General features: G+C 47.6%; 2 pseudogenes; one reads left to right on the forward strand and one right to left on the reverse strand.

The window, feature by feature from the left end:
• The window catches only part of LOC144134075 (uncharacterized), a 50834-nt pseudogene extending 38327 nt beyond the window's left edge, over window positions 1-12507 (forward strand).
• A 919-nt stretch (window positions 12508-13426) lies between these two features.
• Window positions 13427-14672, reverse strand: LOC144134885 (uncharacterized; annotated as a pseudogene).
• Between the last annotated feature and the right edge of the window lie 737 nt (window positions 14673-15409).

Below are 15409 nucleotides of genomic sequence, written 5' to 3' on the forward strand. Positions count from 1 at the left end.
TTGCAGTTTCCACTTTCAAGTCATCCAGAGGTCAAACCGCTTACGGCGCCGTTCGGGCGTCAACCGATATATGTGAGACTGTGACTACCCCATTTCCTTTCTTCAAACCCAAATTTAAAAAATTCTCTCTGTTTCAGATCTGGTTAACTCTGGTGGAAAGCAAAAAGCTGCGTCTTTGGTTTTGATTTTTGAGGAAGGAAATGGCGCAGTAGCTGTGTCACATATCGATGGACACCTGAACCGCCCGTAAGGGAAGGGATAAAGGAGGGAGTGAAGAAGAAAGGACGAAAGAGGTGCCGTAGTGGAGGACTGTGGAATAATTTCGACCACTTCGGCATCTTAACGGAGTTCCTGGGTTCAAACCCGACCACGGAGGCTGCGGCGGCTGCGACTGCGACAGCGGCGGCTGCGCCCGCTGCGGCAAAACGCTAAGGCGCCGGTGTTTTTTGCGGCGTCAGTGCACAATAAAGATTCCCAGGTGGTCGAATTTATTCCGGAGCCCTCTACCACGGGACTTCTTTCTTCCTTTATTCTTTCACTTGGTCCTTTATCCCTTCCCTTACGCCTCGGTTCAGGTGTCTACCGATATATTAAAGATACTGCGCCATTTTCTTTCGCCCGAAAATACAAGCAATTTTGAACGTGCTCTGACATCGCACAGTACACGGTCGCCTTGGCGTTTCGCCTCCATCGAAACGCAGCCGCTGCGGTCGGGTTCGAACCAGGGAACTCCAGATCAGTAGCCTGGCGCTCTAACTACACTGAGCCACCGCGGCGAGTCTCCCTAGCTACTTTCTTCGTCGAGCGACTGGCGGTTTCCATATTTAATTTAACTTTCCTCCCCTTACGGCGAGTTTCAGGTGTTCACCGAGATATGGGAGACAGGCGTGATTTCCTTTCCTTAAAGCCAACGTCCCATCATTTTCCTCCCCTTACGGGCGTGGTTTGTGTGTCTGCCTAGATATATGAGACATGCGTAATTTCCTTCCTTTAATACCAATTTTAATTTCATTTTCCTTGCCTATGGTCGCGGTTCGGGTGTCGGTCTCCACGGCAGGCGTCGCATCGATCACACCCAGCGTTCCCTTGAACAAATCAAAGTACTTCCTCTGTGGAAAGAAACGCGAACCCGTCGCCTACATGCCTCGCAGTTGGAATTTATTTTCATCGCGCTTGTACCTGGGTGGTACGAAAAAGACGTTAGAGTCGCCCTAGAATGTATCATGGACGAGGCTCGGGTTTTTTTGCTATCAGCCAAGTAAAAGCGCGGTGAAACGAAATTGAAACAGCGGAGCGTGTTGGCGCCAGGCTGTTCGCGTTTCATTCCATCGATATAGTTCACCGGCGTTTTATAATAATAAAAATAATAATAATAATAATAATAATAATAATAATTGGTTTTGGGGAATGGAGATGGCGCAGTATCTGCCTCATATATCGTTGGACACCTGAACCGCGCCGTAAAGGAAGGAATAAAGCAGGGAGTGTAAGAAGAAAGGAAGAAATAGGTGCCGTAGTGGAGGTCTCTGGAATAATGTCGACCACCTGGGGATCTTTAACGTGCACTGACATCGCACAGCACACGGGCGCCTTAGCGTTTTTCCTCCATAAAAACGCAACCGCCGCGGTCGGCTTCGAACCCGGGAACTCCTTGGCGTTTTACGCAGAACCCACTTTCATGACCTGCGCATGCGATGCCGGCAGACACTTTCCTGCTTGTCCGGAGGGCAATGCGTAAGGTCAAAGGGCAAGGTCAAATGTCAGATTAGAGTCAAGGTCAAATGTCAAAGTCGAGATAGATGGTATAACAGCCGCTAGTGTCGCTGCTGTAGCTGACGTCATGGGTCAAACCTGACTACTATCAGTTATGCTCATGGTTTGACCTCACCTACATTCAAGCTGAAACTTGCGGCCGCAGTGACCTCTAGCTACAGTCAAGGTCAAAGCTGGACCCCGCTGACGCCTCGAAAAGCTGGCGTAGTGAAGCTTTTTCGCTTCAAAACCATTCTTCAATTATCTTCGAAAGCATAGGAAATACGCATAACTGGCCCCCTGGGATGGTGGATATCGCAGCTTTAAAGTACATGGCGGTGTTGACAGATGTGCGCTGCATGCGTTGGCATCAACGTTATAGCAGAGACGTGGCACTGACGCTATAGACCGTACGCGTTCTTTGGGCCCATTGGCGTTAGCGTTGACAGCGCTATATGCTCCGATGATTTCGAGGAAAGAAAGGCGCTTAACTGGCTCCCTAGGGCAATGGACGCTTCAATCGCGCTTTGAGGTCTCTGGCGATGGGAAGAGAGATGTGGGCGGCATGCATTAGAGCTGAACACGTTCTGTCTGACACACGCCACTGCAGTAATATTTCGCAGTGTTCGTTAGAAGACAAACCTCTCGCGATAAATCTTTAATTTAACCACGAACTGTTTGCACGCCGCAGAGGCTCAGTGGTTAGGGCGCTCGGCTACTGATCCGGAATTCCCGGGTCCGAGCCCGACCGCGGTGGCTGCGTTTCCATGGAGGCAAAACGCTAAGGCGCCCGTGTGCTGTGTGATTTCAGTGCATGTTAAAGATCCCCAGGTGGTCCAAATTATTCCGGAACCCTCCACTACGACACCTCTTTCTTTCTTCTTTCAGTTCTTCGTTTATCCCTTCCCTTACGGCGCGGTTCAGGTGTCCAACGATATATGAGACAGGTACTGCGCCATTACCTTCCCCCAAAACAAATTATTATTATTATTATTATTATTATTATTATTATTATTATTATTATTATTATTATTATTATTATTATTATTATTATTATTATTATTATTATTATTATTACAAATCTCCACGTTGCGATTCCGTATGCCTTCCAGCTGGCGCATATAATTCCGTTCTTCTCGACGAGAAGTTAGTAAGTGAGAGTCTTAAGTGTTTGAAACCATCTTTGTCCCCTGGACCTGATGGCATTCCAGCCGCCATAATAAAAGCCTTCAATAGTACCTTCGTCCCTGTTTTAACCACGATATTTAATAACTGTTTGAAAAATTCTGCCTTTCCCCGCGTGTGGAAAACGGCGCGTGTTTTCCCTGTCTTCAAATCAGGAAACAAATCTGATGTTTCGAACTACCGCCCCATTTCTCTTCTTTGTGCAACCTCTAAGCTTTTTGAATTAGCTTTGCACAAAGTACTTTCCTTCCACCTCAAAAATGTAATCATTCATAATCAGCATGGTTTCATAAAAGGTCGTTCTACTTCAAATAACCTTGTGACTTTTATGACGTATACATCAGCTGATGTCCTTCAGCGGAGTCAGGTAGACGCTGTGTACTGTGATTTGAGCAAAGCTTTCGACGTTGTTACTCACTCATTACTTCTTCAAAAGCTTCTGCTGTTTGAGATCGACGTTTCAATTGTAGCCCTCCTACGCAACTATCTTCTTGATCGGTTCTGCTTTGTCAGTGTAAATGGACAGACCTCATTTGTTTACACTCCAACCAGCGGAGTTCCTCAGGGCTCGGTATTAGGCCCGCTTCTGTTCTCTGTTTTTATCAATGACGTTTCCTCCGTGGTTAAAAACTCCTCATTTCTCCTTTATGCGGACGATATAAAAATGTTCAAGGCAATACATACTCTTCACGATTGCTTGTCCTTGCAATCGGACATATCCGCCTTCTCTTATTGGTGCTTGAAGAATGGGCTCACTCTCAATTCATCTAAAACCAAGGTTGTCTCATTTACGCGTAAAACGCACAGTCTTCTCTACTCTTATTCGGTGAATGGTAGGCCGCTGCCCAGGGTTGATGAAATTAATGACCTCAGCGTACTTTTCGACCGTAGCCTCAGCTTCTCCTCTCATACAAAACGCATTGCTCTACGGGCTATGCGTACACTCGGCTTCATCTGCAGGCTTTCGAGAGAGTTTCGAGCCCCTCTTCCTTTCTTAAAGCTCTACCTCTCCATATGCTTGCCGCTTTTGGAATATGCGTCTGTTGTTTGGAACGGCACTTGCAGTCGAACTGTGAAAAAGTCGACAGAGTTCAGCTAAAGTTTTTATGCATATTTCAACATCGGTTTTCTTGCAAAACTTCCAGCTCTCGTCCCAGACGGAGTAACTCACTGCAGCTTCCTTCTGTTAGCTGCCGTCGCGTGAGGGAGATATAATTTTCTCGTATAAACTTCTTCATGGTCACATTCTATGCCCTCAGCTCCTAGCGCGTATCGTTTTGCGTGTACCGCGAAAGAGCATAAGGGAATTCAGACCATTCCAAGTTTCTGCGCTCCTGCACTCCCTCTCCCCTCTGGACAGAATGCAAAAGTTGTTTAATTCTCTTTGTCCTCACCAAGATATATTCGAAAATTCTCTCCCTTCCTTTATATTGGATGTCCGTGACGTTCCACTTTGAGCACTCTTTTTCTCATACATAACTTCCCCTTTCATGCATTTTGTCTTTACTACACTTGTGCGTTTGCACCGGTATTATATTGTTTTTTTCTCTCCTTAATTGTTCATAACGTGTACATGTTTTCATTAATATTATTTCTTTATTACTGTATACTCACGCCTGATTGTCTGTAACCCGTTCACTAATTACGTTTCTTATTGTGTATGATTGTATTTCTAGCTTGTATTTCAGAGGTTTCTTATTCGTTCTTATTAGTATTGGCTTTATTCTTGTTTGTATTTTGCTATATGCTGTACTTGGCTGTTATCGGTCGTTCATTCTCTTTGTTTATTGTTTCATTAGTTATTTATATGTCTGTTGCCTATTCTAGCTGTTTTCATTTATCGCTGTTCTCGCTGTTTTCTTGTTTTCGCTTTTTTTGCTTCATGCTTGCTGTCACATCTAGTTTATGTGTCTTTTTTTCTATCGCCTTGACTGCTGCATTACCTCCCCTGAGTGTCTTCCTTTGTAGTGAAATAAATTTACATTTAGTGCGTGTGAATGGTGTACCAGCACCAAGGCCTAGGGTTGTTCCTGGGCACCGAAAAATAAAGATTGATTGATTGATTGATTTATTTATTGATTGATTGATTGATTAATATGACCACTACGGCACTTCTTCCTTTCAGCGCCTCCTTTATCCCTTCCCTTACGGCGCTGTCTAGGTGTCCGCCGTGATCTGAGACAGATACGGCGCCATTTACGTTCCTCATAAACCAATTTATTATTATTAATCCACGCTGTGAAGGTGGTTGGACAGCGAAGCTGTAAAATTGAACGCAAACACCATATCTTTTTGAAATCAGGCATACAGCATAGCGCTTATGTACATTTCACTTGGCTCTGGTTTCATTCTTTGTAGAGCGACGTATGTGAATTATGAATAGACGCCGTAATGTGAAATTGGGTGTAGATTTGCAGCTTTTGCTGTAAATCACCTTCGCAGCGAGGATTGCAACCAGTATTTTTTTAGCCTGGCATCTTTTGCTTAAGACAATTACCCGAAAACGCAACCGTACTGTTTACCGGGAAACACACGCGAGAAGAAGGAACGTGCTTGCATTTTTTGATGGAGCTGTTATCACACATTATGCGGTTGGTACTTCACACGAGGGCTTCGAAGGACGTAAACCCTTTCGAAGCAGCCGCAAACCTAATGTTTACAGGACACGTGGTTGTTATTGCAGGTGCCGTGCATCGGAAATATTCCTTGCCTTTCGTCGCGGTTTGGTTGTCCACCGAGATATCTTCGACGGGCGTTATTTCATATTATTAACTTGCCCAACGGGCAAGGAGTCGCGACGAACGGACGATGGTGTTACATGGATACATTTGCAACGCTTCAACACAATTGGTGAGCAACAGAGGCCTGTGGTCGCTAAATGAGTGGCAGTGAAGGTAATGCGAGAAACGAACGCAGTTTCTTTTTATTTTCTAATTAACCTTTTCGTATGTGTTTTTATGTATTTTTATTTTTTAAAAGTTTGATGATCCGTATGATGTACGATTTCTATGCTGTTGTGTTTTTTTCCACTCGGACTAGCATTCAATTTTTAGACTGGCATTTTTTTCTGATGACGACGACGACAACACGAAACTTTCTTTGGACGGTAGAGGTGTACACCTTCGCTGTAAAGCCAACTTTCAGTTTTCTTTTCAGGGAGCAGCGTCACTGCAGCCCGTTCGTAATTTCTTCGGGCAGCAGATAGGCTGATTTCACATGCCTTACAAATAGACTCTGAGCGATTTGACCAACGGGGACTGCATCGCGCCAAACCGGCGAAGGCATTCCGTGGACTTCCTTGCAGCGCAGCAACACCCAGTCGCGTTCCACTCTTAAAGTCGAAGATTAAGCGTCGTCCAATTTTTTGTTGTAAGCGTTTTGGTTTCGCCCGCAGTGGCGACTCAGCGGTTATGCGTTTGGTTGCTGGTCACCAGGACGCGGTTATAATTGCCTATTAAAAAAAAATCAGACGAACGACATCCAGGAAAAGTGGCCGACCAAAGGGAGAACATGATGCCGCTACACCAACAGAAACAATTATAGGGCAATAGAACTGTCACAGCATACGACCTAATCCCCCTTGTCATCACTCTGCAAGAGACGGAGACAAATCGCATTCATATCCACGGTTATCACACGAATGCCCATACGCTACGTACGCCAACCCGGACACTCGCATCAGTCCTGGTGCTAGACCGCACACCAAAAACACGCCCTACAGCAAGGGCATTCAATATACCGCGATAGAGCTCAGATCAGTCGGGCACACATATGGCCTCACTATTCTTAACATATGGAGTAATCCAAAAGAAAAATGCAGAGCTATGCCGAGCATCCTGGGCTCCTTGCGTTTCCAAAATCCTTGTGGCGGGTGATTTTAATGCACGTCGCACGAACTGGGGTACGCCTCGGATATCACCAAAGGTAATCTCATTTCTACCGCAATGGCTGATTGCAGTTTTCGCCTGTTCACAAACCCCATCATACCCACTCGCATTGTCACAAGTGTCACCCGCGACACCACACCTGAACTCACATGGGCCACACCGAACATAATCGTAAAATCTCACACGGTGCTCTAGGACTGCCTTGGGAGTGGCCACTTTCCAGTCTCCTCTACTGTCGCTTCCAACTCCGAGATTTTCAACCCTCGATCACACCTTCTCACTGACAAGGATAAATTGGGCTCATAATTGGTAGCTGATTCTACCGAACCATGTACAGTCACCGTCTGAACAGACCGTCTGGTGGAGTCTATCCAGGCGAACCGCATACGCTTTAAAAAAATCCCTACGGCACAGCAGGTTGATCTGCATCTAGCTAGTTTGTCCGAGGCCCGACAGGGACATCTCAAGCGCTGGCGTAACCAGCGACACAATCGTAAACTTAGACTCCGCATAGCCGCTTTCACTGGTGAGGAAGAATACGCGAACACGCTAGCCCGCGCAAACTGGGCCACCTTTTGTAACGTCCTCAAGGGTACATTAAGCACTAAACGCACGTGGTCCCTCCTACGCGCTCTCTTAGATCCAAAAACCACTAAATCTCAGACACAAGTAAACACATAATCTCTAATACCACTAGAAGTCTAAGAGGGCAGCGACATAGTTGACCAACCACGGGACACCAATATAACCTCATTCCTTCAGTCAGCAGATCCACCAAATCTACCTCCACCTAGCCAGTACCTGTGATGCCGATATCCCCTTCAATGAATTCCGCTAAGAACTCTTCATTATTCGCCGCTCGACTGCGCCGGGGCTGGACGGCATAACGTACGAGGCACTGCTCAATCTGGATGAAGTCTCCCTCCAGGAACTCACGGAGCTCTTTAATAACCACTGGCACGCTGGGACGCTCCCGTGAGCCTGGACCCATGCCAGCGTGCAATTTATACCCAAACCACTCAAACCATTTCACCCTTCAAAATTTGCGCCCTATCTTTTTAAGGAGCTGTGTCAGCACGCTCTTCGAGCGTGGCATTCTCAATCGCCCGCAACCGTTCCGAGAAGCAACAAGCTTTCTCTCCAACTTTCAATTTGGCTTCATTCCAAACAACTCGACGCAAGACGTACTTCTCGCCCTTAATAAGGAGTCTTTCTTTTACGCTAAGCGCCGTACATCCGATACGTGAGCCATGCGGGCCCTGTGTACTCATAAGGCTTTCGACACACTAAACGATGACCATATCCTGATGACATGAGCCCCCACAGGCAGCGGCATCCGAAACAACACATAACAAATGCTTTTCCTGTTAGTCACTCTGTATTTATTCATTCTTACTATGAAATCATTGTATATGCCTTCATGCATAATACTGCTCTCTTCATTCTGCCTTTCCTATATGACCGTCATGACTGGTGACTACCATGTAAATAGTGACCCATTTCGTGTTGTACTTGGGTGATGTGTACTCTGCCTTGCGTCTCAATACTGCTCGTTCTAGTGTCAATGTGAATGCAATTGTCAATGTGAAATAAACTCTTTCTAACCAAATTAGTTCCTGCACAGCCCAGTTGCGTATTCATTTCCGCAGTTTATCCCTCCATGCTTGCTCTCACTCTCTTCGCCTTTGTGCACCATAACGGCGCCGACCGCGGCTCGCCGACTAGCTCTTTGTAAAGACAATAAAATTAAAATTCGAAACAAATTGCTGGTGGTATACGTATTGTTAACACTTGGTCTAAAGCGAAAAAGCTGCGTCTCCCTGGCTATGTTTGCGGTCCAGCGACTGGCGTTCTCCACGGCAGGCGCCGCATGGAACACATCAAGCGTCGGGCTGAACGCATCATAGCGCAGCGGCGTTTTATGCAGAACGCACTTTTATGCCCTCCGCATGCGATTTCAGCAGACGCTTTCCCGCCCCACTCGTTCAAGGTGTGTGACATCATCGAGTGTGTAGGCAGCACACCTGAGATGACTCATTTCCTCCTCTCCGCAACGCGGTGACGGAGCGCACACCTGCCGCCCTCCACTGCTGGAGTCGCATCGATCCGTTGAACGCATTAATGTGCACCGGCGTGTTATGCAGAACCCACTTTCAACACCTGCGCATATGATGCCGCCGGCAGACGTTGTCCCGATTGACCGAAGATTAAGGTCAAAGGTGAAGGTCAAAGTTCAACGGTCAAAGTCGAGATAGTTGGTGCATCAGCCGCTCGTGTCGCTGCTGCAGCTGACGTCATGTGTCGAACCTACCACCTGTTATGCTCATGATTTGACCTCTAGCTACATTCAAGGTGAACCTTGCGGCCCCACTGAACTCTAGTTACATTCAAGGTAATACTTGCGGCCCCGCTGACAGCTTGAAAAGCTAGCGTAGTGCAACTTTTCGCTTCAAAATGCGGCGGAAACATAATTCGTACGTAGTTCCGCCCGCTAAATTTGCACTGTACAACCTCGGAAGTAAACAAGCATGCGGAAGGGAATTTCTAACTTGGAGGGTAGTGGGAAATAATTACTTTGTGATTATTAAGCGCATGCCTTTTTTAAGTCGATAAAGTTTAATGGTGCAGATAAGAAATGTGACCAACGCTATTCCACTGGGTGGTACTTACCTACTCTAATAAAATATCGATCAATCGCAATCAACGTAGCACTTAACCGACATACGGGACATACGCTGCAAACACATGAGGAGTTCGGCCGCCACGTCTCACGCTTAACCCGCACTAGACACAGAACCCTTCTTTTGAGCCTCCTGGATAATGAAGCATCCTCCAACCATTTCTAGAATCGTTGGTGCCCTGAGGCAGGCAACATCCAGGAATTTTAAGTCGGAGAAAACGGCGCAAACGCAGTAGCACTTTGCGTACACCCGCATGGCGGCGCGCTGAGGACAGTGTGGGCAACACATTGGCGGAGGGAGCGCGCGTAGACTGGTTCCAGGTGGCGTAGAATCCTTCAAAGGATGTCCTAACCCTAAGCTAGGCCGCACGAATTGAGGCACCCTACACCTTCCATTTTCTGTCCGCCCCCTAAATATCCAGAGTGTGGGCTGCAATGATGGCGATGTCATGATTCGTCAGGTTCCAAGCGCAGCACGTAACCTGCGGCTTCGTCGCTTCCCGTTGGGGCGACAGGATGACGCGCATCCCAAAATAAAAGTTATCAGCCAATACTGCCTCATTGTTCGGCCTAAGAGCGTTGTCGACGGGAGCTTCAAGTGTTTACATCTGTGTGCTCAGCAAACCTGGCGACCACATCCGAACATCCGCGGATGTTTCCTTTCCAAAACATCCTGAAGCATCCCTTCCGGAAAAAATGCTTCCTTCACTATATCCGGTATATTTCCTGGTTTTATCGGGCCATAAATGTCATAAACGAGTGCGACACAACACGACAAATCGTTTGACACCAACCCCAATCCTCTGTGACAAACGGATGGGCCGTAATGGCTGTCTGGAGACCCTCGGAATGAAGGATTTGGGGGCGGAAAGGTCGTCGTTGGGAATCCTACACATATTTGAGGCTTCATGTCAATTAGTAATTTTATCCTCAGGAACATGCCAAGTCATTTGACACCACTTCAAACATTCTGCGTCAAAGGGTGGCCCCAAATTTTACGTAAATGGCTCTCCCGTGGCAGAAGGGGGGGGGGGGGCAATTCGGTGGCCGCTTCGATATCTTGCAAAACACACGGGCGCCCGGTGGGTTCTTTTTCTTTCATTGCAACGCGGCCGCTGCTCCCCAGTTTCAATCAGCGTCATCGTGTTTATCCAAAGAGCGGCCTAACCACTGAGACACAACAGCTGCTGGAATGGAAGAAAGAAGCTTTTAAGTAGTCTATTTGGTAGAAGATCTTACCATACGCGTGCTCAAAAAAACGACATCTTGTGTCGTTCCGTTTTTACTGTTGTTTGCGCACCCATGCGCTAAGATGTACGACCAACAAGCCCGTTTTAAAGCTTTGCTGAATTTATTTATAGTATATCGCGCCTCACCATTCTTGCGTTAGTCGTCCGTTCTCGTCGCTTTTGTAATAGATAGTTTTAGTTGGGCGGGTTTACGGCCAGCGCAGCGGAGCGGGCCAGCGGGGACGAAACTGCGCATGCGCACAACGCTGAGGAAGCGAGCGGGTTTACGCAGCGGCGCTTACGTCCGCTGGGCGGCCTTTCCCAGCGGAGCGTACGCGTCGCGTGAGCGTCTCCCAGCGCGCGCGGGCGTGTATGGGTAATTCAACATGGCGGCCTGCTACACAGACGCATCGCCGACTGCGCCGACCGCGGAGCAGGCCCGTTTGCAAGCGAAGAAGTCGGGTAAGTGCTACACCGCGCAGGAAGACCTCTGTCTGCTACGCGAAGTTGCAGCGACGAGGCCATTTGGTGATGACATCAAGTGGATGACTGTAATCGCAAATGTAAAGCAAGCGATAAGCCGCGAGCTTACACTGCGCGGTGTGAAAGACCGGATCAATCTCCTCATAGGATATTGGAGGCAACAAGATGCAAGAAACCTGAAGAAGTGAGTTTTGTTGTTCTTTACAGCAAAAACGGTCATGCGCTCTGGTGCACTTGTTTGTGTGACGTGCATGTTGTGCATTCAGGTCGGGGACTGAGGAGCAGTACTCCGAGAAGGAACAGATTCGGCAGGACCTGTCGGATTACGCCCGGGCTATAAACTATGAGCCCCGGATAATTCTCCGAAGTGGCGGCAGCGTACTTAACAGGAAGCGACAAGCAACTACTGACCGCACTACCTCCGTGAAGAGGTCCGTAATGGACACACGGGCAGGTAGCACCACCCTGGTGCAGGCAGCGGAAGGTGACTGCAGCGCTTCTGTCGCGGTGCCTTCTCAGAGTTGCGTGCTTGGAGAGATAGCTGGTAAGTCTTGTCACGCGCACGTTCAGTTTCGCACGTTTCGGCTTTTGATTTTCGCCGGCTGAAATTTAAAAGCGCATGGAAAACGCGAAAGTTGGGGGTCTTAATCAAGAATATGTCTTTGTACAAATGAAACACTGGACTTCAAGGGCTTCGTCTTTGTCGCATGCATGTTCATACAGGCGAAAAAACGCATTGCGGTGTGTGGACAGTCTTTGTAAGCCCTACTTCCAAGACGGCTAGCCTCAATGTTTAACTTGTATTCTTGTGGGGGTATGCAATTGTAATTATGGTTCTGTAATTATAAAGTGGGCTCACGTAATACTCGGCTGTTGAGGCTTGGAAGAATTAATAGGCGAGCTAGAGTGTGCGAGTGTGCTTATTTTTTTGGAATAGAGTCGCAGGAAAAGATGCTGTCAGGATGACTGCTATCATTTTGCCTCTCCTTTTCCTCGTACATTAGAGCCAGAATCTCCTGCTGCTCGGCCCCTTTTAAGCACGATTGGGCAAAATGCTCTGGATGCGCCACCTCCTGCTGATATTGCTGCTTATGGAGTGGCCGAGCAGCCAGAGACAGATGGACGAGAAGGTTCGCCCTCAACAGGTGGCCTTCAGCAGCAGCAGCAGCAGCAGCAGCACCATGACCCCGCAGGGCAATCCCACCAGCAGACAAGTGGATCAGCCAGAGGGCCGCACCAGTCTTCAGCTGGGCGACAGCCTCTGCCTGTCACGACTACAGGCAAGACATGAAGGAATATTTTTCCACTGCGTGTACAGTCGGTGAGAAAAGTCTCTGGACGGCTCGGATAGAAATTTATGAACATAGCTGCCGTGTATGTTAGCAATCGTATCATTCCGCTACCACAGAGCACAAAATGCGAGTTTGTCTTTGCCTTGCACAAGTGTGGTCTTGATGTAGCGGCTAGTAAGGGAGAAATTGGCGTTTGTCATTCACACATTCTGGCGACTTTCGTTCCCGACTGCGCATGGCAGAATGACTTATATAAAAGCACCATAAATGCAAATTAAAATGACGTCGTCATTACGGTTTCTGCAGTTAGCACACAGGACACACTGCAAGTGAAACTCTGTTGACTGAAATCATAATGAAAATGTCACACAAGCAGAAACACAGGAATTGTATTATTTTTACTGTTCTTGCTACACAATTTTTTTTTCCATTTTATGCATGTTCATATTGTAATACACATTGCGTACAAACAAGCTGAGCTCAGCTGCACTTGTAGCATGCCAACTCATTATGGCTGGTCGAAAAACACTATGGCAGCTATTTTGCTCCAGTGGATGCACTTCCTTGAAATAAAGATCGAACTAACCCTGTCTGCCTGTCTTTGCAAGAATCCGAGGACTACAGAACTTAGGACTTCAGCTGCTCACAGTGCGCGAGGCTAATGAGTACGAACTACGCCGGAGGGTGATTCAAAATGAAAAAGAAAAGATTGCTATTGAAAAACAAAAAGCGGACAATGAAACACGGCGCATCGCTCATCGCTCTAGAGGAGCGGAAATTGGACCTCGAAGAGCGCAAGCACCAGTTAGAAGTTTCCCGGCATGAAAGAGACAATGAGAAACTGCTTGACAGCATACAGAAAATGTTCAATGCACAACGCAATAAAATGCTTGAATTTTTGAATGGAAATCATACTTAAAATGAATGTCATGAATAAAGCCACCATTTCTGCAACTGTGTGTTACTACAGAGAGGTGAGGTAAGTCTCAAGTTCTGGTGGATCAACGCCAAAGTAGTGCGATACCTGGGCACCATACAAGCAGGTATGACAGCTCGCGAAAAGTGCACTCGCTTTATATATGCGTGGCGAGTTCTGGAGGCGCAGCTTTTGGTTTTTTTAAAGTCGACAAAGGCGAACAGTCCCGCAATTTTGCCAAACCCCCACTCCACAGCCTGCCTCACACCACTCATTGCCTTTTTGAATTCGCATTGCTCCGGAGTCAGGGACACACCGCCATAGGGCTTCAGCAGAAGTGGTCGCAGTGGCTAAGCAGGGTCTCCGTAAATGCAATAACTCTGGCCCTGAACAAGCTTTTCTAGCTTTGAGTAGACCTTGCTGATCCCGAAGTTACCTGAAAGAGTAAAAATAAATTGTACATTATGATGTAACGGGGCTGCTCGTTATTTAATCACCAGCATCATGTTTGCTGCCGGGGCAGGACCCATCCAACTCGCAAATGATCCCGTTAGGGCACATTATCGATTGGTACTTCAAAGCATGGAAGCGCTTGTGGCCACTGAAATAAAGTTTTTGATCTCTTGATGGCCGGCGTATCGCCCGTGCGGTGCCGTCGATGAACGCCCAGCAATTAGTCAGAGGGGCAACTTTAGCATGAATGGCCTGAAGAATGAGCAAATGTGTTAGAAATGTCGACACACGAAATTCTGACCCTAAATATTTTGTATTTGCGACTTACCTGCGAGAATTTTTCAAGCGTGTTCAGGTTCAGCCACTTGTGATTATTGAAGTCGTCCAGCAAGTGGAAGAAGCACCCGTCGACGTGCCGGAGAACTTCGTTTGTCAGGGACGATAGCGCTGAGCTGTGCCGCCCGAAAAGGTCCTCGAGGTCGCACAGGCGGTTCGGATAAGCCAGCCGTCGAAGTTTATACACAGAGCCTCGTCCCCAGGAACTGACACTTTCTGTGGAGTTACCACCATTTCGGGAATGCGCAAAGCCGACCGCAGTTTGCGTAAATCGTCCTTTTCGAAACGAAAATACGTCCTGAAGACGCCACTGTCCATAGCATCAATGTTGATAAGTCTACGAACGGACAGCGGGTCACGTCGTGTTTCACCAAACACCTCTAGGCACAGCAGATCTTCAATCTCGGACCGTTTTAGTCGAGAAAGAAGCAGCGGGTCCTGCAGTATGCTCTTCGGCATCGTGCAAGCAGCTGTAGCTGTAAGCAGCAACAACCCGGAGAAACAGTGAGTGAGTGAAAAACTTTTATTGAACATTTGCGTAGTTCGGCGGCAGCAGGATCCGCGTCGTCTTCATATCAGGCGATCCCGGATCCCGTCTTCGCAAGGTCGGGCCCTCATCCCAGGGCTCCGCTGAGCCGCGCTGCCTCGTAAGCGTGCTGCACCAGGGTCCTTTGGACCGTGAGCTCGCTGCTGACGAGCCGGCTCTCCCATTGGCTACCCGGAGAAACAAAAAAAGCAGCTTCTTTGGTGGCTGCGGCTTGACTGCACTGTTTCAGTGCTCAACACTCTTTCTAACATACCATCCTCGCGATTACATACAAAACAACACTATTTTAAAGCAATGTTAAAAAAACGATTTTATTTAGCAGTTCTACCAAAATAAAAGCAAGTGTGATTCATATTCTTAACTCCAATTTTGCCCACTACACTGGGCAACGGAGCGCTCCGCTATCACGCTAACTCCACTTTTGACCACTAGATGGGGCAGCAGAGCGCTCCGCTAGAGCCGCTGAGGGTTCCGCCGGGCCAAAACTCTTTTCTTGTGCGACGTATCCGCTGGTGTATCCGCTGGCCGTAAACCTGCCCAACTAAAACTCTCTAATAATATTACGTACGCACCCCTATGCAAAGCTTTAAGAACAAAATGGAAATGGAATGGTGTAAGGAAATCAAATATTTGGCATCCACATCGATAT

This window comes from Amblyomma americanum, chromosome 5 (assembly GCF_052857255.1).
Source record: "Amblyomma americanum isolate KBUSLIRL-KWMA chromosome 5, ASM5285725v1, whole genome shotgun sequence".
Taxonomy (NCBI): Eukaryota; Metazoa; Arthropoda; class Arachnida; order Ixodida; family Ixodidae; genus Amblyomma; species Amblyomma americanum.